Below are 27,158 nucleotides of genomic sequence, written 5' to 3' on the forward strand. Positions count from 1 at the left end.
GTTCTGAAGTTTTATTGCACAGAAATTGTATATTAAAATTTCATGTAAATGTAGATTCTTCTTCCCAATCGTAAGGGATTTCAATTCAGAAATTTTGAGCCTACTGGGATTCTGCTTTTCCACAGGCTCCAAAGAGTATTAGGACTTGGCACATGACCAGGCTTGAAATAGTCTGTTCGGTTTTCAGTTTTTCTATTAAAGTTATTTGGTGCAAACTCATTGTAAATCATAATATTATTGACAAAATGGTATTTCAACATTCAGAAAACGAAGATCATCGCATCCGGCCCCATCACTTCATGGGAAATAGATGGGGAAACAGTGGAAACAGTGTCAGACTTTATTTTTCTGGGCTCCAAAATCACTGCAGATGGTGACTGCAGCCATGAAATTAAAAGACGCTTACTCCTTGGAAGGAAAGTTATGACCAACCTAGATAGCATATTGAAAAGCAGGGACATTACTTTGCCAACAAAGGTTCGTCTAGTCAAGGCTATGGTTTTTCCTGTGGTCATGTATGGATGTGAGAGTTGGACTATGAAGAAGACTGAGCGCCGAAGAATTGATGCTTTTGTGGTGTTGGAGAAGACTCTTGAGAGTCCCTTGGACTACAAGGAGATCCAACCAGTCCATTCTGAAGGAGATCAGCCCTGGGATTTCTTTGGAAGGAATGATGCTAAAGCTGAAACTCCAGTACTTTGGCCACCTCATGCGAAGAGTTGACTCATTGGAAAAGACTCTGATGCTGGGAGGGATTGGGGGCAAGAGGAGAAGGGACAACAGAGGATGAGATGGCTGGATGGCATCACTGACTCGATGGACATGAGTCTCAGGGAACTCCGGGAGTTGGTGATGGACAGGGAGGCCTGGCATGCTGCGATTTATGGGGTCGCAAAGAGTTGGACACGACTGAGTGACTGATCTGATCTGATGTAGAATGAGAGCTAATATGTGTTCCTTTTCATTTATTTAATAAGGAATGTTCAAGTTCACATTTGTAATTCCCAGAAGACAGAAAAAATTGTTTTTCTGTGATTTTTCTATACATTTTACCATTTTGTTTTTTATAGGCAAGCCTAGCACACACTATATACATGGGCCAAGGTGCTACTCAGTATTAGAAAAAAAATCAACTTGGAAATTAAATCAAACAATTTTGTGATTGACAGTTGTGGCAGATTTTCTTCATCCTTATAAAGTTTTAAAATTCTTTGAATTTTAATGAAAGCCAATTTTATTTTAGGCATACTTGAGAAGCATCATATTTTTAATTTTTAATTATTTTTATTTTAAATTGAAATAGTTATTGATATAATTCACATGCATTTGTAAGAGACTAAATAAGAAGATCCTGAACCCAGGGCAGGCAAATTCTTTACAGTTCAAGCCACCAAGGAAGCCCAAATATTTACCTAGTTTCCCTCAATGGTAGCATCTTACAAATTCATAGTAACACACTGTAACCAGGAGATAGATATTGTACAGTTCACAGGTTTTCAGATTTCCCCACTTTATCTGTGTTTGTTTGTATATGTGCATGATATATTTTTTAGTAGTATCCCATTATTATATACTTTCCCACTTTTGACACTTTGTACTACTTTTCTTTTATAATAAAATCAGAGAATATAAACTAACTTAAAAGAACATATGAGAAATCAGCACCCAACTCTAATAATGAGGGTGAAATCCAGTTGTATAGTCATTATATGTTTCTTCTTCCTTTCCCCTCAGAGGAAAACACCACCCCATATTCAATACTTTAATTAATATTTTACATATATAGTGAAGGAAAGGAAGCCATGGTCTGCTGAAGTCCATGGAGTCACAACAAGTCGGACACGACTTAGTGACTGAACAACAACATATATTCATACATAATTAGATACAAGCAATATATGTTAAAGTTTTTGAAGTGTCAGACTCGGAACAAATGGTATCATAAAGTAACTATAGCATCTGAATGTAAGCACAACATATTGTATGTTTCTTTTGTTGAGCCTTGAAATCATTTTCATTTAACCATGATTATAGCAGAGAATGCAATGAACATTTCCGTTCATGGGTGGATGTTGAGGAGTTTCTCAGAATAGTAGTGGACTTTTCAGATACTAGGTTAAGTGAAAGTCACTCAGTTGTGTCCGAGTCTTTACCACCTCATGGACGATACAGTCCATGAATTCTCCAGGCCGGAATACTGGAGTGGGTAGCCTTTCCCTTCTCCAGGGGATCTTCCCAACCCAGGGATCAAACCCAGGTCTCCCACGTTGCAAGCAGATTCTTCACCAGCTGAGCCACAAGGGAAGCCCACTAGGGTAAGGGCATGGTCAACTTCCCTGAATATTAGTAAACAGTTCTTTTGGCTGCACATTTACAGTTAGTAGAAGTATACTGGAGTTCCTGTTTGTCTATATCGTTGCACTAACTTTTAAATTCTTTTTCTGTAAGATAGGCCCTATACTTTTGCATTCAGTCAGTTCAGTTGCTCAGTTGTGTCCGACTCTTTGTGACCCCATGGACTGCAGCACACCAGGCTTCCCTGTCAATCATCAAGTCCTGGAGCTTGCTCGAACTCATGTCCACTGAGTTGGTGATGCCATCCAACCATCTCATCTCAACCCTTGTCCTCCTGCCTTCAATGTTTCCCAGCATCAGGTTCTTTTCCAGTCAGTTTTTCGCATCAGGTGGCCAAAGTATTGGACGTTTAACTTCAACATCAGTCCTTCCAATGAATATTCAGGATTGATTTCCTTTAGGATTGATTGACTGGTTTGATCTCCTTGCAGTCCAAGGGATTCTGAAGAGTTTTTTCCAACACCACAATACCAGTTTTGCATTAGAAAACCTCAACTTCCTCACATAAAATTGTGTGAAATTTGTGTAAAATCTGTTCTTTGGTTAATCTGTATCACTTATAAATTTCCTTTTTTTTATTTTTTACAACATAGTATTTCCTTATATTCTCAGAATTGTATTAGAAGTTTCAAGCTTCATTCAAATTTCTTTAAATCACTAAGAAAATAAATTTTCTAGACTTTCAGCAGTAGTATTAGATGCCAAAATACATGGAAGTATATCAAAGTTTTCAGTAAATATAAATTAGAAATCTAGCTGTCTATTCACACTAAGTCAAACAAGTGAGATCAAAATGTCATAAATATTTTAGCTAGGAAAAATTTATAAATTTTCTAACATATATTCTACATACTATATATATATGTATATATATACACACACACAAAAGCTTTTTTGCTATGCTTCATGAAGGCTTGAGAAAGAACAACAACAACAACAACAAAAAAAAAAACAGATGGAGAAATTGGAAAACATAAACTAAGTGAAATGAATATGAAATAGAAAAAGTGAAACAAACTAGATAAAAGTAAAAGTCCATCACAAAATCCAGTTGTTTTTAAACATGGCTGCTCATTGGAAACACATCTAGAGCTTTGGAGAAGAAAGCAATACCTGGGCATTTTGAGAATTTGATATTCAAACTCCAACTAAAAATCTTAACTTATCTACTTAAAAAATAATAATTATATACTGGACCTATAAAATAGAAAACCTCAATTCTCACATTTGTAAAATAATATCTACTTCACAAGTTGTGATTAGTTCTAAATATGAAAATCCATATGAAAGCACTTTGCATAGTTTCTGGCACCCAAAAGAAATTCAAACATTTTATATCAAAATGTGAAAAAGTACTTGGAGAAGGCAATGGCACCCCACTCCAGTACTCTTGCCTGGAAAATCCCATGGACAGAGGAGCCTGATGGGCTGCAGTCCATGGGGTCACGAACAGTCGGACACGACTGAGTGACTTCACTTTCACTTTTCACTTTCATGCATTGGAGAAGGAAATGGCAACCCACTCCAGTGTTCTTGCCTGGAGAATCCCAGGGATGGGGGAGCCTGGTGGGCTGCCATCTATGGGGTTGCACAGAGTCAGACACGACTGAAGTGACTTAGCAGTAGCAGTGAAAAAGTACAAAGTGTTCTGCTTTAAACTGCATCAATCAAGATGTCTCCTTAGGTGATATTTTTTGTTGTTGTTGTTAAATCTCTCAGTCATGTCCAACTCTTTGTGACCTCATGAATTGCAGCATCCCAGGCTTCCCTGTCCTTCACTATCTCCCAGAGCTTTTTCAAACTCATATCCATTGAGTTGGTGATGCCTTCCAACCATCTCATTCTCTGTCACTCCCTTCTCCTCCTACCCTCAATCTTTCCCAGCTTCAGAGTCTGTTTCAACAAGTTGGCTCTTCTCATCAGGTGGCCAAAGTATTGGAGCTTCAACTTTAGCATCAGTCCTTTCAATGAATAATGAATCCCATGAACATGTGAAAGGGTGATATCTTTGGTGTTAATTAATTAAACCCCCTTTTATTGGTGTTTATGGTTAAACATGATAATAACAACAGGCTCATGCAATCTAGTACTGCTTCTGGCTGTTCTCAGACCCTAAGACTATTGTAAATAGTGCAGGAGGCACAAGAGACTCTGATTCAATCCCTGGGTCAAGAAGATCCCCTGGAGAAGGAAATGGCAGTTGGCTTCAGTATTCTTGCCTGGAAAATTCCACAGACAGAGGAATAAATAATAATCTTCCGATCACCTAAAAGTCTTTAACCTAGTCCTACCTTAGTAAACATGAGATTGTCAGACTGTCAGAATTATAAAAATGCAATGACCTTGTGAGCATCCAGAAGAGGTGGTCCTCTAACAGAAGACTTCAGGCAAATAGATGGAAAGGCAAGGATAATTGAATGAGTTATGAGGTTACCTTCAGATTCCAGAATCCTCTCATATCCTGAGGACATGCCAAGGACATAGTTTCTGGGGACAAATTTGGTTTGATCTATAGTCACATTTTTGGCTATCTAGAATTGCCTTTGTTGTCCTGAGCGGAGTGTACATCCACTGAAGAGAGAATAGACCTCCAGCAGAATGAATGCCTGGCTGTGAATGTGAGGTTTGTGAATAGGGTTTAATAGCTCAAACTATTAGAATGATTAGAAATCTAGTATATTTTCAAAGATGAACAATAGTATCTTTGCTCAAATATTAGCAGACTTCATCATAGCAAATTTTTCTGGAAGTAGTCAGCAGAAAAATAAGCAGAGAATAATGCTGTCGAGAGAATGGCCTCTGAAATCAGAAAGCTATGCCAGATACCAGTTGTGTGATCTTAGAAAAGTTATGTAATCCCTTTGTCAATTTTCTCATCTTTAACAGTATTTACAATGTGAGTTTATTACGAGAATCAAGTAGAATATCTTATCAAAACAAAAAATATGCATGGTAAATTTTAACTTATCCACCAGAAAGGCCTCCTGAAGGGGAATGTCTAAACTATATAGAATTTCAGTCCACAAAGAGTAATTCCATGCTGACTTGGAAGTAACAAAAGCTAGAGAGAAACCAACCAAGCCACATTAGACTTCAAAAAAACTCAGTCAAGTGTGTGAGACTAAGTGTGACAGAATCTACAAAGTGAAGTTCTATGCATTCAGAATTTTAAAACCTCAGAAAGAATGAGAGAAACTCCCAACTACCAAGACCAGTTATTTGGAGGTGATCAGCCAGGTTCCTGGAAGGAAACAAAAAGCACCCACTTCTGGGGTTTTAAAGAGACTTTTTTTTATTGGGGTTTCTTTGCTTTATAATGTTGTGTTAGTTTCTGCTGTACAACAAAGTTAATCAGTTATATGTGTCATATATCACCACTGTTTTGGATTTCATTCCATTTAGGTCACTACAGAGTACTAAGGAGAGTTCCTTGTGCTATAGAACAGGCTCTCAAGTTATATCTTTTTTATACGTATTAATGTATATATGTCAATCCCAATTTCCCAAATTATCCCAAACATCCTTTCCCCACTTAGTGTCCATGTTGTTCTCTACATCCATGTCTCTATTTCTACCTCACAAACAGGTTCATTGGTACAATTTTTTCTAGAATCTGCACATATGCATTAATATACAATATTTGTTTTTCTCTTTCTGACATATTTTATTTTATATGACACTCTCTAGGTCTATCCACGTCTACAAATGACCCAGTTTCATTCTTTAATGGTTGAGTGATACTCTGTTGTGTGTATATACGTGTGTGTGTGTGTGTGTGAGTTGTTCGGTTGTGTCACAGCCTTTTGCGACGCCATGAACTGTAGCCTGACAGGCTCCTTTGTCCATGGAATTCTCCAGGAAAGAATACTGGAGTGGGTTGCCATTTCCTTCTCCAAGGGATCTTCCTGATCCAGGGATTGAACACGGGTCTCCTCTTAGGTGGCCAGGTCAATGCCCACATAGGGGATGATGCCCAGAACCTGTTGGGCAGGTAAGCTATTGTAGAAGGCGCGGGGCCCCTCTCACTCCAGAACCGGCCACTCACAGTCCAGCAGCCTCTTTTGCTGGCCCGTCAAGCAAAGGGTCAGCCGCGTCTTCAGCACCTCCATGGGGTAGATGATGGTTTGGGATGTGGCACCAGCCAGGGAGCCGGCCACAAGGTGCTCTTGCACGTGCAGTGTCTGCTGTTGCCCCTGGATGGCTCACTTGATCTGCTCATAGGCCATGAATTTGATGTCCGACTCAGGTGCAATCTTGAGCACGTTAATCCGTTGCCACGCCACAGGGAGCGCACGGCCCTCTCTTGGATCATGCTCCTTCCGGAGGCCCCCCAGGATGTTCGGCCGGTTGCTCTTGGAGGTGTGGATCTGTGTGAAGACCTTGAGATGGTCCAGAGGGGCTGTGCCTCTACAGGGCATGGCACCTGCCTCTGCGTCCGCCACCAGCTGCTTCCACCACTCCCCAGTCAGCTTCTCCTGCTCCAATAACTCATCTGGGGTGGTCAGGCACTCGCCAATATCCAGGACCATGGAATGCTTCCAGAAATACAGCACATCTTCTACGTTCTCCAGTGAATGCAACAGGAACTAGTCACGCCACTCCTGCCAGTCAATGGGCATGGTGCTATTGCGTGTCTATGCTGTGCAGGATTTTCTCTGCTCCAGCTAGATGGAAATGCTCAGGGCTCGGAAACTCTGCTGGATCTCAGAGACATTGAAATGGCCATCCTGATTGCGGTCCAGACTGGAACAGAAGTAAAAGGCGTTGTCCCTGCTCCTGCAGGTAGAGGATAAACTCCTCTAGGTCAAGGCCATCATCTGGGTCAGCGTCACCCTCAGGGGAGATGCCCTGTTGGCCGCCGTGGTCCTGGTGGCCCCAGCCCAGGCAGGCCAGTCCCTGGAGCAACTTGCGGATGTCCACGCGATCATGCTTATTACTGTCCAGCTCCTTGAAAAGAAGACCCCAGCCCTGACGCCTCTCCCCACCCCTCCCTACATGGCGCCTGGCCACAGAGGGGAAGGGAGGCTCAGCGGTGGCCTCAGCCGCTGCTTGACGGCTTCTCCTCCCCTCCCTCTCCTGGGGCCCTGCCAGCCTCAGCGCTGCCTGCTGGGCCCTGGCACTTGTAGAAGGCAGTGACTGTACACACACACACACACACACATCTCCTTTATCCATTCATTTGATGGACATTTAGGTTGCTTCCACTGTAAATAGTGCTTTTACAGAGGTTCCTTAAAAAGTGAAAATTGAATTATCATATGACCCATCAATCTCACTTCTGGGCGTATACCCAGAGAAAACCAAAATTTTAAAGGAGACTTTATTGAAGGAGATATTTACAGTGGTATAAGTGAAGTTAAAGAAATTCACAAAGAATGGGAACAGGAAGGGAGTAATGAGAATGAGAAACCATTGCTATCCCTGAGGTGAAGAGGCAAGGGAGGACTGGTGTTTTCAGAGCTTAGGGAAAGCTAGAGCCTCCAGAAAGAAAGGCCTGATGGAAGCTATGGCTGAAAAACAGCTCCTCAGAACTCCAGTTTAAAAATCACCTTGCTGCTGCTGCTGCTAAGTCGCTTCAGTCATTTCCGACTCTGTGCAGCCCACCAGGCACCCCCGTCCCTGGGATTCTCCAGGCAAGAACACTGGAGTGGGTTGCCATTTCCTTCTCCAATACATGAAAGTGAAAAGTCAAAGTGAAGTTGCTCAATCGTGTCTGACTCTTAGCGACCCCATGGACTGCAGCCTACCAGGCTCCTCTGTCCATGGGATTTTCCAGGCAAGAGTACTGGAGTGGGGTGCCATTGCCTTCTCCAAAGATCACCTTGAGTTACTGTTAAATAGAAAGTCCTGGTTATGTCTCTCTATAATATTTAAGCCCAGATTCTTCAGTTTTAACAAGACCTCAAGTGATTCCTGTGCTATTGGGGTTCCATCCTTGGACCATGCTGTAAGAAGCAAGGACATAGAGAAACTTAATCACTGCCACATCCAAGACATATAAGCAGTGAAGCATATAGCTCCCTGGCAGCCTAGATGTTAAAGAGTCTGCCTGCAATGTGGGAGATCCAGGTGATCCAGGAGATCCTCTGGGGAAGGAAATGGCAATCCACTCCAATACTCTTGCCTGGGAAATCCTATATATGGAGGAGCCTGGCAAACTACAGTCCATGGGGTCACAGAGAGTCAGATTTAACTGAGCAACTTCACTTTACTGTCGTCACTTCACTTCTGCAGTTTTAACAAGACCTAAAGTGATTTCCTGGAGAAGGCAATGGCACCCTATTCCAGTACTCTTGCTTGGAAAATCTCACGGATGGAGGAGCCTGTTAGGCTGCAGTCCATGGGGTCGATAAGAGTCGGATACAACTGAGGGACTTCACTTTCACTTTTCACTTTCATGCATTGGAGAAAGAATTGGCAACCCACTCCAGTGTTCTTGCCTGGAGAATCCCAGGGACGGGGGAGCCTGGTGGGCTGCCGTCTATGGGGTCTCACAGAGTCGGACACGACTGAAGGGACTTAGCAGTAGCAGCAAGTGATTTCCGTGCTATTGGGGTTCCATTTTTGGGGCATGCTATAAGAAGCAAGGACACAGAGAAACTTAGTAACTGCCACATCCAGGGCATATAAGCAGAGAAGCATCTGAAAAAGAAGTGTTCCTTGTCCATGTGTTAATAGCGGATGAACCTTTTCCTCCTCTACCCTATGGAAACGGTATATAGGGTAGAGTTTCCTGATGTAAATTGGATTCAGAGTAGATGAGATAAAAAATCCCTTTTCTTATATAATACTATACTATAAAACTCATTTACCCAAAACTAAAATTAGATTTAGGGAAGTGAACAGAACATAAAGGAAAACATGATTTCAAATGCAGTTTTAAAACACACTGCCATGAAATAAGCATCCTGTCTTCAAAACTTACTACATTAGGTTTAGAGAAATAATGGAAATTATACAAACCAAAATACTGTAGCACCTATTTCTGGATAATAGAATACCAGAGATTGGTATTTTCCTCTTGTTTAGATCTTTTTTTTTTTTTTTTTAACTGTTTCTATACTCAACATGTATTATAGCAAAAACAATATAAATTTTAAAAATGAACAAATATAGATATTTGATAATATTTAAATTCAAAAGTTGCTTTCTGCATATAGTTCTAAGCGACAGATACCTCTAATAGTTTGAGAAAAATATTTAAAACATGAATCATTATATTACTTACATGTGTAAAGCTTCTAGAGTATCATAGTAAAATAAACTTTTGTACCATAAATAAATCATCAAAGTTGAGATTGAAAGCTTCTATAGAGAAAATGAGTTGCTGGAGAAACAAACACAGTGCATCACTTCTTACAGATAATTCTTTACCTGATCAGGCAAATGTGAATGTCACTATGTCCATAGAATAGAGGAGAAAAAGACCATGAGCTATCACATGTACAAAAGAAAAGCTCTTTTATTTCCACCTGTGGGATTGTCCTATGATTTAACATTTGGCTCTGTTCTTCCCAATCCCTCATCCCAAAAGACAGTACTTTTTATAGCTTTAACAGTCTTTTTTTTTTTTTTAAGGCTACCCACTCCAGTATTCTTGGGCTTCCCTTGTGGCCCAGCTGGTAAAGAATCTGCCTGCAAGGAGGGAGACTTGGGTTTGATCCCTGGATTTGGAGGATACCCTGGAGAAGGGAAAGGTTACCCACTCCAGTATTCTGGCCTGGAGAATTCCATGGATTGTATAGACTGTGGGGTCACAAAGAGTTGGACATGACTGAGCGATTTTCACTTTCATTTCCAGAACTTTTTTTTTTTTCATATATGATATTATACATGTTTCAATGCCATTCTGTTTTGACATAGCTTCCAAGTTTCTTTAACATTTCTGAGAATTTTGATATGGTTTTTCTGTTAGTATCTACCATTCAAAGTAAAGGGACGGTGGAGGAGGGCCAAGGAAGTTACAGAAAGTTTATATATATTTATATATATATATATATATATCTCTCAAAGAAAGAGTCCACTGTATCTCCTATTTTCTTATGTGGGAAATATGCATAAGTGAGATTAAATCTGAATAAATAAAGGAGAGTCAGAAAATCATTCTTAATGTCAATATCTTCAAAGTCTTGAGAGAAAATTATTTTCTCTCAAACTTAGGATCTTATATATAGTCAAACTGGCATTAAAATAACATGGCAAAGCATTTTCCAGAAAAGTGAAGATTCAGAAAATTTCTCTGCCTAAAGCTGTGCCTGAAAGAAATTCTAAAACTGGTATTCCATCAAACTAATTAAAAAAAAATTGAAAGATATGGAACTTAAGAAAGAAAGTTGAGAGAAAACTAGCAAAGAGTAAATACATAGCTAAGAATAATTTGTGTCATGAAAGTGAAAGTGTTAATCATTCAGTCGTGTCCAACTCTTTGCTACTCCATGGACTGTAGCCTGCCAGGCTCCTCTGTCCATGGAATTCTCCAGGCAAAAATACCTGAGTGGGGTGCCATTCCCTTCTCCAGGGGATCTTCCTGACCCAGGGCCTGAACCTAGTTCTCCTTAATTGCAGACAGATTCTTACCATCTGAGCCACCAGGGAAGCATACAGAATTATAAAATTATTATTTCAGTAACAATATCTCTTCTCCCAGCTGTAGATACTGGAAAGGGAGCTTTCCTTCCTTTCCAGTAGCACTTCCTTGGCCTCTACCTCAATTGCCTAATCACTGTGCTATGTTAATAAATACCATGGTAATAGTATAATTGGTGTATCTAAAACTAAATTAATCATTTCATAATAAATTTCATCACTCCTACTGAGTTCAATATTTTCTTCTGACTTACTCTCAAATCTTTAAGATAGCAGATGACTGCTGATTGCTTTCTATTTTGTAGTATTTCTAAGAATTTCTCCACAGGAAAGATGTGATTCCAATTATTGGTCAAAAGACATTACAACCTAAGATAGTGTGGTGTCAGGCACCCATGAAAATACATATATTTTTCTTTTCTGGTAAAGGAAACCTTAACATTTATACCTACCAGTGCTCTACTTGAGGTAACTGTAGAATGAGAGAGCCAACCCTCGTATTTCTCTGTCTGACCTTCCCCAAGTTCCACTCATGTGTAGGAACCCTAGAAGTTCTAACTGTCTCTAAACTGATTATTGGGATTTCCACAGGGACATCATATTAGGAACTAGCTCCTAATTGTGGAATATAAATCTTCTCCTATTTTCCTCTGGTGGCTCATTATGATGCTGCTTCCTATTAACTAAAGGGATCACACCAGTGTCTGCCTAGGTTTCCAGTGTACTGCTTAAACTCGCAGAAGCCAAGTGAAAGCTGCTGTTGCCTAAGGCCAGAATCTTGGGTACCTTTGCCAATAACTCACATTTTCTGTAGTGTTGGTCCTAGAGAGATCACTGCCATTGCCAGCCTAGCTGCTGCAGGCATCTGTACCTCAGCCATCTGCAATTGCCATACTTGCTTTAGCCATAAGACTTCCACCAGTGGTGAGACAGTGCTCTCAGAGTCCATGAGAGTGACAGAGTAATGAGATTTATTCATTTATTCTACTCTTTCCTGAAGAGTCAGGCCTGAGTGAACAGGAGATAGGCCAGTGGAGACAGGGATGAGGCCATATTATTTCTCTATGAAGCACTCTTGGTGAACACAGTCATCTTGTTTTTTGCACCAGTTCCACTCTCTTTCCCTCCATGTCCCTATACCCATGATTCAAACAGTCCATCCAAACTGACTATAAAGAGCCCATTTGACCCAGCCTTCAGATGAGTGCAGATCTCCTTGAAATCTAAAATTATGTTCAAGCTGAATCTCTACCAAAAAAAGAAAAAGAGGGGAAAAGGACATTTAGAAAATTATTTCTGTTCTATCTGCTTTGTATTTCAGAAACTGCTCTCAAAATAAGTTCAAAAGAATAAAAAAAAGGAAGAAACAGACGCAAATGCTAGTGATATGCTGAAAATATTAAAAAAAAAAACCAGAAAAACAAACGAACAAAAAAACCTGATGATCATACATACATTAACTTTATAATAGTATTTACAAAATGGTAAGATACAGCAGCTACAAGGCATGCTGCCAGCGGGCTGCACAGTGCTGATTTCTGCAGTGCCCGTGAGTCTGTGCAGCAAATCTTTGGGAAAGAGAATGGTGGGGTCTAATGTTAGCAGCGGTGGAGCAGCCCCCTAGGGAAGGCCTATATAGATAACACAATAATAACTGCAGGGTGGACACCAGAGGTTACATGGCTGTTAGCTGCATTTGAGAAATCAATTAGGTAGGCCACTGAGAAGTTTAAACTGAAAAGAGAGTTATTTGATATTTTAGTAGAGAAACTCACTAGGATATATGAAGTAGAGTTTAAGAAAAATGATATTGAGGAAAAATATTATTTTAGTATGAGTATACTCACTCATATGAGTGAGTATATACATAGACTCATATACTAGGAAACAGATTGTTAGAAATTTTAGGAGGAACTGAGGCAGATGCTAAGAGAAAGATATTTATTGCTTATGTAAAAATGGCTTAAAGAATACTTTTTTAAAATAATAAAAATGATGGATCAGGAATTAGAAGATTTAGAACTGAAATCAAATTATTTTTCTTTGAGAATATCAGTAGTTTTCAGAACTGCAATTCTTGAATAAAAACTTCTCTAAGTTGGATCTTGGGAGAGGTTGAAGAAGTAGTCGTAAGGATAATTGTCAAAGAGCAGCCTTTTTACTGAATAACTTGTGCTTCCTTTGAGGTTTTTTTTTTTTTTTTTCTTCATCTGTAAAGAAAAGAATATCTAACTTTCGGATAAGATTTTAGATTAAACAATGTACCTAAAACCACGTAGAGCTTCCCAGGTGGTGCTAGTGGTAAAGAACCCACCTGACAATGCAGGAGACTTAAAAGGTACGGGTTTGGTTCCTGGGTCGGGAAGATTCCTAGAAGGAGAGCATGGCAACCCACTCCAGTATTCTTTCCTAGAGAATCCCATGGACAGAGGAGCCTGGTGTTGCTACAGCCCATTGGGTCACAAAGAGGTTGACTGAAGCGACTTAGCATGCAAAACCAAATAAAATCACCTAACACTGATTTCTATTTGAGAACATCTATGCACTAAAATGACTTCCCTCCTAGCTCAGGTGGTTTAAAAAAAAAAAAAAAATCACTTGCAATGCAGGAGACCTGGGTTCAATCCCTGAGTTGTGAAGATCCCTTGGAGAAAGAAATGACTACCCACTCCAGTATTCTTGCCTGGAATATCCCATGGACAGAGAAGCTTGGCGGGCTACAGTCCATGGGGTCATAAGTGTTGGACACGATGCAACTTAGTGACTAAACCACAACCACCATGCACTAAAAATACAATGGGTTTTTATTTTTAAATTATTTTCCCAAGTTAGTATTTGAGAAGTTTCAAACCTACAGGAAAGTTGAAAGAATGGTACAATAAACTGTGCAAACTCTTCACCAAAATTCTTCAATTCTTAACATTTGCTCATATCCATATTCCTTTAACTCTATTGTGTTATAACTAAAATACCTTAGGATGCATCCATCTCCCAGAATAAGAATATTCTTCTACATACTCACACGTTAAAATACTCTAGAAATTTAAAATTGATCTTATTATCTAAAATGGATCCCATATTTAATTTTCCCCATCACAATAATAATATCCTTTGTAACTTTTTTTAATTGTTTCTTTGTATTTTCAGTTTTTTACTTTGTTTTTATTCCAAAAAGCAATCAAGGATCATACACAGCATTTATTGATTCCCAGCATTTTCCAATGGGATTGCTATATGGCACTAGTGGTAAAGAATCCACCTGCCAATGCAATAGACATGGGTTCGATCCCTAGTTTGGGAAGATCCCCTGGAGGAGTAAATGGCAGCCCACTCCAGGAAGCTTGCCTGGAAAATTCCACAGACAGAGGACCTTGGCAGGCTACAGTCCCTAGGGTCACAAAGAGACATGACTGAGCACAGAGTGTATAAATAATAATTTCATTTCCAAATTAATAACGCTGATTTTTTAAGTCTCTAAGCCCACTTTCTCTCAATTCGGATTATCTGAGTGTTTCCTCATGATTAGATTCTAGTTACAAATAGGAATTTTGGGTTTTGGTTGGATAATGCATTCTTAGATATTGTGTACTTCTCAGTCCTTCAACCATGGAGAGAAATATGTTTGTCCCATTATCAGGGAGACTGAATGATTTCAGGTGATGCTAGATTTCTCAATTATAAAGTTATTTTTGTTAAGGCAAGTTCATGTGCCAGATGCACAGAGAGACTAAACAAACTGAAATACTGACGTTTGGAGCAGAGAAAGTTAATTGCAGGCCATGCAAGGAAATGGGTGACTCTTGCCCTAAAAAGTCATGAACTCCCCAAAGGGTTTCAGCAAAGTCCTTTTTTTTTTTTTGGCTGCACTGGGTCTTTGTTGCTATGCAGGAGCTTTCTCTAGGTGCGGGGTGCAGGCTTCCCATCGTGGTAGTTTCTCACGTTGCCCAGCAAGGGCTCTAGGGCGTGTGGGCTTCAGTCGTTGCAGCTCCTGAACTCTGGAGCACAGAATTAGTAGCTGTGGCTGACAGGCTTTGTTGTTCCGCCGCATGTAGAATCTTCCTGAACCAGAGCCTGAACAGATTTCCCCTGTGTGGCACTTTTAGAAGTCAGGTGAGGGGAGGTGGGTCACAGGGTCTATGATCAGCTTGTGCACAATTCTCTGATTGGCTGGTGGTGAGGTCGCAGTGAGGTGTCACAGGGGTTAGCATTCTCAGTCTTTAGGCTCCAGGAAGACTGGGGCTATGTATTCAGGGTCATCAAGTCATTAACATCTTCCAGTGGGGGCAGGAGTTCAAGGCTGCAAAACAACTCAAGAAATTTGCATCACATACTATAATCTGGGTACTTCAGAGAGGAGCTAAAGCAGAGAATGTGGGGAAGGCCTGTCCTGGGAAGACCCCCTTAAGGTCCTTCTCGGTTACACCTTTGCCTTTTCTAAGTATTAAGCAATATATGGCTATGATAATATGTTTTTCATAAAAAGGGTATTGCAAAACTCTTTAAAAGACAATTTTTAAAAATACTCAAAACATGAAGCAAGTCAGTTTAAATATTATCTCTTACTTTCATTGCCATCCTCCCAGCTGAATAAATGTAATCTTTTCAGCCCTAATCTCTACTAGGGAACACTATAAATGCCAAGGTAGTCTCTTGCATAGAGATACTAGAAATTGGAATGAGAGTATTTTCTGTATCTAGGAGGTGAAATCTTGTTTAAAATTTATCTTTCTAAACAAATACATTTGTGAGTTCTTGAATATTTATTTTCAGAAATGATTCAAAGTGTTGGTGCTGGAGGTGAGTGAAGCTGGCAGCTGCAGCTCTATTTCAAGGTCCTTTGGGATGGGTAATGCTGTGGTCATGACTTAGAAACACAACTTTCCCAGCCCCACTTCCTTCAATTACATGAAACTGGAGCCTGTTTTATATCTCTTTGACTGACTGAAAGTCCCACTAATGTCAACACCATACCCCCAATCCACACACATGATCCTTAGAAAATAATAAGACAATCCACATCTTTCTGCTGAACCTCAATTTTTTTTTTCTGCTGGCTGATGGCAATAGCCTGTAACTCTACCTCAATCCTTTTTCTTAAAAAAAAAAAAAAAAATCCCCGCTAAATGCTGCCTGTTATTGGTAATTTACCAAATGTTTCCATCTCTCTTTTCTTCCTTTTCCTTCCTACTCTATCAATGACTCAAATGCACATCTAAAAGTAAATTAAATGTATATTCCATATATATTTTAAATTATAGAATATTCCTCACTTAGTGTGTTATATTATAAAGCTAATTTAAATATATGAATATCAAAACTGGAGAAATTAATGTCAATAGTTTTCAAAGTTTTTTTATTGAAATGTAATTGACATACAGCACTGTATTGGTTTCAAGTATGCAATATGATTTGCTATTTGTATATATAGTAAAATGATAAGCACAGTAAGACCAGTTAACATTCGTATCCAACACCCTACATAGTTACAACTTTTCCCTGTGATGAGAAATTTTAAGATCTACTTTCTTAGCAGTATTAATAACTATAGTCACCATGTTGTACATTGTTATTTGATCATCTTCACACATTTTTCCTACTCATTCTCTCCCTTTCTTTGTTGATCTCATATCACTTTAATGGATTTAAATGGATTTACCTTGTTTCTTTTGAGATAAAAATAGACATGGGTCTTAAATATGGGCTTCAGTTTCCAACAGGCTAGGATCCTACCTACTCCATCCAGCCTTATCTTTTACTGTCTGTCTCATACACCTACCCTTCTTCCAGTTTCTTGAATAGGTGTTGCTCTCTCCTACTACAGGGATTTTACACATGTTATTTTATCTTCTGGAATATATCTCATTTTCTTCTGCTTCCTATTCTCATCTGGATAAATAGACTCTAAAGTTCTTGTTATAGATGTTTTTAATAGTTAAATACCCAAGATTTTAGTTAATTAATTAACTAATGGAGACATTAGTAAGATATTGTAACTAGTTCAAAAGAGATTTCAAAGAACACAGCAAACACACATGTATATATACACATCTACGTGCTGCATGTTCTAGTTGTCTCAGTCTTCTCCTACTCTCTGAGACTCCATGAACTGTAGCCGAGGCTTCCTTGGTAGCTCAGCTGATAAAGAATCCAAGTGCAATGCAGGACACCCTGGTTTGCTTCCTGAGTGGGGAAGTTCCCTTGGAGAAGGGATAGGCTACACACTCTAGTATTCTTGGGCTTCCCTTGGTGGCTCAGATGGTAAAGAATCCGCCTGCAATGTGGGAGACCTGGGTTCGATCCCTGGGTAGAGAAGATTCCTGGAGGAGGGCACGGCAACCCACTCCAGTATTCTTGCCTGGAGAATCCCTATGGACAGAGGAGCCTGGCAGGCTGCAGTCCATGGGGTCACAAAGAGTCAGACATGACTGAGTAACTCAGCTCAGCACAACATAGTGGACTGTAACCCAGATATGGAACTTGCCTCTCTTAAGTCTCCTGCATTGGTAGGCAGTTTCTTTACCACTAGTGCTACCTGGGAAACCCATACTTACCTCTACATGTGTGTGTTTGAGTGTGTGTTGTGTTGTGAGTGTTGTGTGTTTAGCTGTTTGCACATGTGTATTTATGGAGAGAGGCAGGCAATGAAGAATGCTGAGATGAATTTATAAAATTAGGTAAAGGTGATCAGTATCCACAGGGCAACAATCAGTTGTATTCTACTGGATGAAATATGTTTGTATTTCTATGGACAAGAACCATTTGCATTATAATATGTGTTCTACAACTTATTAAACTGTGCAATGGCTCAAATATAATGAAAAGTGTAGATAATCTAGAGTGGTGCTCTGGTCATGACTTCCAGTGATCTTTTATGCCTCTTTCCAAGTCTCACCATTTTCCTCAATCAACTCCTCCATCATGATCATAAAATCTCAAAGCTTACTTCTCCTAGTAATAACATTCAGATAATTGAGATTACTGAAGTCATAAAGTAAATTCTCTTTGAAAGTTTTCATAAGGGATCTTAGATCAGATTTTTGAAAGCCTGTATAATTTACTCTCCCAAGGGAATAATACTAAGTCTAAGAAACTCCACCAGATTTCTCTAGCCATACATGTAAATTTTGATGACTGCCTTCCTTTGCTATGTCAGCAAATTTACTAATTTTCATGTCCTACATGACTTTCTTAATTCCTGTAAGGCTGGGACCTGGGAAGCCAGGTACCAGGCCAATTTTCCTAACGTCTTATTTGACATTGACTCCAGACATAAACGATTTTATTTTTCTTAAAAAGTACCTATCCTACTTGAGTTAATCAACATAATTAAAGTCCCTTGGACTGCAAGGAGATCCAATCAGTCCACCCTAAATGAAATCAGTCCTGAATATTCATTGGAAGGACTGATGCTGAAGCTGAAACTCCAATACTTTGGCTGCCTGATGTGAAGAGCTGACTCATTTGAAAAGACCCTGATGCTGGGAAAGATTGAAGGTGGGAGGAGAAGGGGATGACAGAGGATGAGATGGTTGGATGGCATCACCAACTCGATGGACATGAGTTTGAGTAAGCTCTGGGAGTTGGTGATGGACAGGGAAGCCTGGCGTGCTGCAGTCCATGGGGTCACAAGAATCAGACATGACTGAGCAACTGAACTGAACTAAATTGTCAAATACAATACTCCAGATAAGGTCTTGGTTATGCAATTGATTCCCCAAATTGTGTCATGATAAATCATGATAAATGGAAGACAGATTCTTATTGATCCCCAATAAATAACTATTTGCCAAAGTAATAAAAAGTAAGAAGATTTAGTAAGAGTTTCCAGGAATTAGAATCAGACATGATTTTTAAATATTTTATTGTAGTTTTTAAAAACATAATTATGCATTCAAGTTAAGTAGAAAGAGAAAATACAGCTTTTTAAATCCAGATAAATATGACAATGAAACCATATCAACCACATTCAGACAAATAATCATAATCAAATGTCCCTCATCAGCTCATTCAGTCCTATCTAATTGAGTCTTCACTTATTGGATCTTTGGTTAAGAGGCTGTTTTCATAAAGCCCTTTGGCTTTTGGACTAAAATGAGTTCTGAAAGTCTGTCTCAGTCCACTGGTACAGTATGGAAGTTTTATAGCTGATGTGAGTTCAGAAGCTTGTATTTGAGAGTTTAAAGTATCAAAAGTTCAAAGTACCTGGAACAGTAATTTCCCACAGGCTTTGAGACTGTCCTTGGTTGAAGATTATATTAAAGCCCTCTGGTAAACTCTAAATTAAAGTTTAGGTAAACTCTAAATTAAAATAAAATCTCATTTTAAATGATAGATTTAATGGCTGTGATTTATTTAATAATATAACCCAAAATATCAATATGGAAAAGATCACATTTCTCTTTCGAGGTAGAGAATAATTTAGAAGAATTTTGATGAGTGTTTCTGCAGGTAAAACATAGTATAGTCAGCAATAGCATTGATACATCTCCAGGGAATTCCTATGGTGGCATACAAATTCTGAAATATGTGCATTAATTTATCTACACACATTTAACAAAGGAAGATCTTGTTTCTCCTAATTGGACAGATTTTCCCATATAATAATTTACAATACTAGCATAGTAAAGAAATCTAATTCTATCTAGCATTTCTCTGGGAAATTTCAAAGTTAGTTTTACATATTAAAGTTATGCTGAGACTTTCCTTTTATTCCTTTAACATATTTGAAATTTGACATTGAGAAGACAAACTCAAAATATTTATCAGAAGAAAGAATTTGACACTTATTAAGAAAGGATCATCCATGCCTAAAGATGCCTATTTAAGCACAGTGAGAAGAAAGCATTTAACAATACACGTGGAAGGTAATGTAATTATAAAGAACCCTAGGTCTTTCATATGTAAGAAAAAATTTTTTTTCTTTTTTCTTTAATATCAAAGCATAATTAATTCAACATAAAGCATAAGAAAAGTGTTTGGTAAAACATGAAATCTCTGCTGAGGAAATCAGGTGAAGCAGGTAAAAAAATAATATTTCACAAAGTAGTCAAAGGCATTAGTCAGTAAACCTAGAAAGTAATTCTAATGAGATTAAGTGAAATTTGACAGACTTTTATTTAACACCTTTCCTCACTTTACAGACTTAGGTATTATATTCCACTGCAAATAAAATTTGCTTCCCAAGCTTTCTCTTTCATTAGTCTTTTTCATAGTGTAAAACTAACTGACTTTTTATTTGAGGACAGTGGTTCTCGCTTGGGTCTGAGAGTTCAAAAGTATTTTCAAAATAGTATCACCATGTTTTATGTTAACAGACAATGTGTTAATCATTGTTATCATAATTCAATAAATACAAATGTTAATTTTCCATTTTAACATCCAATTAGTTAAATATTGAAAATTATAATTCCCGTAAACAAAAGCTATTTGGCATCCTTAGAGAATTTTAATAATTTTGGTCCAGAGACCAAAAAGATTGACAACTGCTGCTTTAGGCCAAAACACTTCTTTTTTCTTGAAAAACAAAAGCACTCGCACATACACAGTTTGATGTCTTGGTTTTTATTGCTCTTAGTATAACTTCAACTAATTAAATTAATTATGGGTATAGGTATTTAACCATAACACCATCACAACAATAACAGAGACTTCTATCACTCCCCCCTCCCCGCCCCCACCGCCAAAGTTTTCTTCAGGCTTTTTGTAATCCATCCTGCCTTCCATTCCCATTTCCAGATGGGGGATAGCTACTGATCTGCTTTCTTTCACTATAGATTTGTTTGTATTTTCTAGAATTTTATCTGGAAAGGAAACATACAATATGTATTTTTTCCAGATTAAAGCATAATGATTTTAAGATTTATTCATGTTATTCTGTAATCAGTACTTTGTTCTTTTTGTAGCAGTATTATATTATCTGGATATACCACAGTTTGTTTGAGCTTCCCAGGTGGCTCAAGTGGTAAACAATCTGCCTGGCAATGCAGGAGACGCAGGGGATGTGGATTCCGTCCCTGGGTCAGGAAGATCTCCTGGAGGAGGAAATGGCAACCTACTCCAGTATACTTGTCTGAAAAGTCCCATGGACAGAGAAGCCAGTTGGGCTACAGCCCACAGGGTTGAAAGAGTTGGACATATAATGTGTTTACCTACTTAACTATTGATGAGCCCCATGTGTTGTTTCTAGTTTTATAAGTCAAGTTGTTATGGTAGTATACAAAAAAATTATTACCTTTAACCACAGTAAGTAACTGTTATTTCACAATCAGGGCACAGATACGTGAAAATGCCTGGCAAATGACAGCATTTTAGCAGATGAGCAGAACCCATGAGGACAGGCATCATACCTCTCAGCTGCACACATCCAGTTCTCACCTTCTAAATGTGTCAAGTATAGCACTTACATTATCCTGACCGAAAGCTCTAGTCTCTCTGTAATACATAGAAGTAATATATAAACTTAAAATTATGCTCAATGAACGATGTTTCAGTATTCTCTTACTCAGAAAATATTTAGCTATTTAGATTATTTAGTTAAAAGAATAGACTCAGGAAATTCACTTAATAGAGGGTGTATTTGCAATTCACTAAAAGTGAATCAATGAATAAGCTTCTCTGTTATCTTGATTATGTTCAAGTACCATGGAGAGTCAGAAAACCTGATGCAACTCCAAGACAATATCATTGCTTACAGCCTTTCTCTGAGTTTAGGTGCTGAAGAAAAAACTCCTTGGGACAGAGGAAATTATGCCTGCGTTTCCCAATCTATAAAACAATTGTTGAGATTATTAAATGAGTTAACTTGGTAAAATTGCTTAGAACTGTATTTGACACATGAAAGTGAAAGTGTTAGTCAATCGTGTTGGACTCTTTGTGACCCAATGACTGTAGCCCACCAGGCTTCTCTCTCCATGGATTCTCCAGGCAACAATACTGGAGTGGATAGCGAATCCCTTCTCCACGGCATCTTCCCAACTCAGGAATTGAACCAGGTCTCCTGTATTTCAGGCACATTCTTTACTGTGTGAGCCATCAGGGAAGCCCCCATTTGACCCATAGTAAATGCTCAGTAAAGCTTAATTTTCATCGTCATCTTTAGCATCATCATTGTCAGAAAAATCCTGATAATAGGTATTTAAGAAAAGGTATTTAAAAAATTAAGTTCATACTCGGTTAGAAATGAATTAGTGACTGCATGATCACACCATTTTAAAGATGAAAGTGCAGAAATTCAGAAGAATTCATAAATTTCCCATAATCACAGAACTTGTTAGGACTTTGCTACATCATATCAGTGTGGGATCATATCACAATTCTTAGAATGCCAAAGGCTACGATTTTAAACAAAATCTTTATCTTGGGATTAGTATGTGTGCCTCAGCTGGTTAAGAATCTGTCTACAAAGAGGGAGACCTAGGTTCAATCCCTGGGCTTGGAAGATCCTCTGGAGAAGGGAAAGGTTACCCACTCCTGTATTCTGTTCTGGAGAATTCCATGGACAGAGGAGCCTGGAAGGCTACAGTCCATGGGATCACAAAGAGTCAGATGCAACTGAATGACTTTCACTTTCACTTTCATGTTATGACTGGTGAATGCTTTTCTTCTAGTTATAGCGCATGGTCAGGTTAGGTGAATGGGTTAAGTTTAGAAAGGGGATTTTTCAAGGAAACTTTTTTTTTTCTTTTTTTTAAGTAAAAAGGTACCTAATCATTGGAAAATATTTGTAAAATACAAGAGTATATATAAAAAGAACATCAGATCAAATCAAATCAGTCGCTCAGTCATGTCCAACTCTTTGCGACCCCATGAATCACAGCACGCCAGGCCTTCTTGTCCATCACCAACTCCCAGAGTTCACTCAGACTCACGTCCATCGAGTCAGTGATGCCATCCAGCCATCTCATCCTCTGTCGTCCCTTCTCTTCTTGCCCCCAATCCCTCCCAGCATCAGAGTCTTTTCCAATGAGTCAACTCTTCACATGAGGTGGCCAAAGTACTGGAGTTTCAGCTTTAGCATCATTCCTTCCAAAGAAATCCCAGGGCTGATCTCCTTCAGAATGGACTGGTTGGATCTCCTTGCAGTCCAAGGGACTCTCAAGAGTCTTCTCCAACATCACAGTTCAAAAGCATCAATTCTTTGGCGCTCAGCCTTCTTCACAGTCCAACTCTCACATCCATACATGACCACAGGAAAAACCATAGCCTTGACTAGACGAACCTTTGTTGGCAAAGTAATGTCTCTGTTTTTCAATATGCTATCTAGGTTGGTCATAACTTTCCTTCCAAGGAGTAAGCGTCTTTTAATTTTCTGGCTGCAGTCACCATCTGCAGTGATTTTGGAGCCCAGAAAAATAAAGTCTGACACTGTTTCCACTGTTTCCCTATCTATTTCCCATGAAATGATGGGACTGGAGGTAATCTAATCTATAATCTTCCTTTCCATAACTACTCTAAACTGGCAGGTATTTCTTTTCTCTCAGTTTAGGTATGTATTTATTATTATTATTTTTATAAAATTGTTATGAAATTCAAAGTTCATTTATTTAATAAAGAGAATAGTTGGAAGGAAAGTAGATACCTCTCTTGGTAGCACTTATATCTGGGCCTTTTCATTTTGAGTGTCCAGTTTTTCAAGTGTAAGAAGCTGACTGCACTTTACCATTCTTTAGGGCATAAAGGCAAACCGTTTGTCTTTTGATTCTTAATTTATTACTTCACAGTTGTAATCTCCGGAGCTGTAGAGGATGTTCATCTCTTTACATTGAAATGTGCTCCCACCATACACACTTTTTATTTTCTTTCATGTGGATTTTAGAATTACCTTGTCAAGATCCACAATATTGGCCCATTAAGATTTTAATTTCTATCATATTGAGCCTATAAATCTTGAGAATTATTATTTTTATATATTTATTTTTCTAAGATTTGGAAAAATCTGGATTTTATTTTCTATTAAAATATATTTGTTGGTGATTTTACAGAAGCTTGCTTTTTAAAAATATATTGACTCTAATCAAACTTTGTTAAAATTATTCCTAGAATAATTCATTAAATTTTGCCATTTTAGCTTTTATTTTATTTTCCTTGCTATTGCCATCTAACTAGTTACTGTTACTAGTTACTAGTTACTGTTAATGTGGAGAAGTTTCTGAAAAAAATAAAATAAAACACAACACATCATTTTCTCTAGTATTTCTGCTTCTTTATATTTTATGGTTTGTTTCTGTAATTAGAATTTCCAGAACAGTTTTCAAAACAGTTTTTATATAATAAATCAGATCAATTGTTGTTGGATTTAGAGTTCTACCAGTCAGCATGGCATAGACTGTAGGTTTTAGACAAAAAATTAACCCTGGCATTTCATAGTGTTTCTTTTTTCAAGAACTAGCATTTTATCATATTTTATTTTGCATGCTTTCTTTTTATGTCTGATGTTGCATATACATGTGTTTAGTGACCAGTTTCTTCTTTTTAAAACTCTGTTGTTCTTGGAATGCACTCACTTTGATTTTGATGGTTGATGAGAAATGAGGGATAGAAAGGAGGATTAAGAGAGTTCTCCTTGATTGAGAACTCTAAGACTTAACACATTCTTATTTTTGAAAGAGAAGCACATCTTCCTAAACTAATTGCACAAAGCATTATATAACAAGGAATTATGTTTTCTGGTGGCCAGATTCTCTGATTCTTGAGACACAGCCAGATGTGGAAGCCTAACTGCTATAACCACAAAACCCACAGAAATAGATTTTGGGCTGATGGTGAAGGCTTTGGTGTGTGAAGTCAGCACCAAGCATTTATCACTGAATTTTTCACAAAGTGCTTTGGAAGCCAAAAATACTGGTAGTTGTGATTCAGGAACAATACATGTATAATTCGTTATGTGAAGAAGAAGTAGTCTAAAACATCTTTTAAACTTTTGCTTTTTCCCTGAGTGTTCATTTGTGCATAATTTTGCAGAAAGTAGGCTATTAAAATGAAGCATTTAAAAATAAATGAACATAATTTGTATTAATCTTTCATTTGCCTTTTTAGCCATACCTACATTTATCTATTTGATCTAACACTCTTTAATGCATATTATTTCTCAGTCACTGCCAACAGTGGTAAAGGATTATATAGTAGCTTAGGCAAAAATACGGTGAGGACATTCTCATTTTATTTGGTGGTGGTGGGTATGTGTGAGAGTGTTCTAATCTTTATAAATAGAGTTCCGGACATGAGAGTCATATTACTTTTATTCTCTGTTCCCCTACTTTGTTCTCCCCAAAGCAAGCACAATCTTTCTGTTTTACACCTACATGTATTTTTAAGGCATGCATTTATAAGTGCATACTTCTGTGTTTTAATAAAACATTAAATTTTATAGCAAGAATTGTCTATACAGCTTAAAGCAAATGCTATTCTTAACATATATCTCTAAAAGTCAGTTTTTAAAAGATAGGCATACTTCTATTTAAGCAATATTTTATAATTTATGAAATATCTTTGTTGGATTTAGAGCTAAGAAACACTTTAAAGATCATCTAGCCCAAATTTACCTGTGCTCCCAGAGCAGAAAGACAACCAAAACCGAGATGTCCTGCTGGGTATAGGCCTTTTAATCATCTCATTCGTATTTACTCTGTCTTTTGCCATGTTCTGATGCAGCCCCACTACAAACCAATAAGGTGATAGATTTGTGTACATTGACAGAGTCCGGCACATTATGTCTAAAGGTTAGTAATTTCTAATGATGATCCCCATCATCTAAAATTATGCATGCTTGTCTCTTTTCAATGTTTGAGAAAGAGCTCTTAACTTTATCAGTATTAAGATGTGCTACTGGCTTTTGGCAGTTGCTATAGAGATTTTAGGAGTGGAGACACTGACACATTAAGTATATACATCAATTTGATTATGTATTTTATTTTCTGAAAGTTTAAATGTGGGGGAAAAAACAATATATTGTAGTTTTTTGTGGTTTAAGGATTCCCTATATCTAATCAGGTCATGACATGCATTATACTACTTTAAATCTTATTTAGATGCATATTTTGCTGTTAATCTCATTTTAAGAAATTGCATTATATGACCTAACATGTGTAAAATGTTAGTTCAAAGAAGACATTCACAAAATAGAATTCCAGTTGTTCCCTTTTATTATTATCATTAGTATTATCGTTATTACTTTTCACACTATGTGCTAAGCTTTTAGTAAGATTTCCTCCTTTTTCACCTGGAAAAAGGAACTAGAAAATAATGTAGGTTCTCCTTTTACAAGAAACATAACTTCAAGATAGGTTCTGCACTTTTTTCCAGAAAACTGAATGGCTTAAAATCTCAAAGAGCTGTGTTTGGGATGCTCAGTTAAAGCATTGGAGATGCTGTGCTCATCTAGAGACATGAGGAAATTAATTTCATACTAGAGCTTTGAATGCCCTGCTATAGAAATTGGTTTCTATTATTTGGTAAGTCTAATAAAATGTGCCACTGGGGGCAAAAGTAATCTTTGGTTAAGTTGAGTGTGCTAGTTCTTCAATTCAGATTTTTACTCAGCCTCTCACCAGCTGTGAGACCTTAGAGAAGGAACATCTTTCTCTCTTCAGCTACTTTTTATAACATCCAGAGTGAAAGGGAGCATGTTAGTTTCTGAGAATTGTTACAGAGGTAGAACTATGCTGATTGCATTGGAGATGACTGCTAGTATTTCATGGAAGTTTTCAACTTTCTGAAATAAACTGTGTATTTGCATCTTTCAGACAGATACCATTTATATTAATTTTCCTCCTATTATTATCTAGTGTGAAGTCATTTTGGTTTTAAGTTTATGGTATGTTTTTATTCATTATAAAGATAGGGAAAAAAGAAGAACCTTGACATACTGTGATTGTTCTTATCTTTCTGTCTAAAACACATGAATTTAGGTGCCTCACAATTACTTTCTGAGGTCTATGATTAAAATCATCTACATTTCAATCTTTTCACATCAGTAAGCATTTATTTATACAGTATTTTTCAAATTTCTTGTCACTTTCTTCCTCTTAAAATTAAAATAAAAATTGCTAGTAACTGGAAATAAGACACAGATATTCAGGAAATGTAATTTGGCAATAAATGCTGTTTTAAAGTACACTGCATGGTTTGTGGATAAATATTTCTTTAATGTGTGTAATTACTGGATCAGCAGAATAAATGTGGTCATGTCCTTGTAATTAATACATTGTCAAAAGTTCATT

The 27,158-nt window shown here is 37.9% G+C and overlaps 1 pseudogene; it reads right to left on the reverse strand.

Annotated features, from left to right (window-relative positions):
* Positions 1 to 6,290: 6,290 nt before the first annotated feature.
* Positions 6,291 to 27,158, reverse strand: part of LOC113900243 — a 192,738-nt pseudogene continuing 171,870 nt past the window's right edge.

Source organism: Bos indicus x Bos taurus, chromosome 2, assembly GCF_003369695.1.
Source record: "Bos indicus x Bos taurus breed Angus x Brahman F1 hybrid chromosome 2, Bos_hybrid_MaternalHap_v2.0, whole genome shotgun sequence".
NCBI classification, from domain to species: Eukaryota; Metazoa; Chordata; class Mammalia; order Artiodactyla; family Bovidae; genus Bos; species Bos indicus x Bos taurus.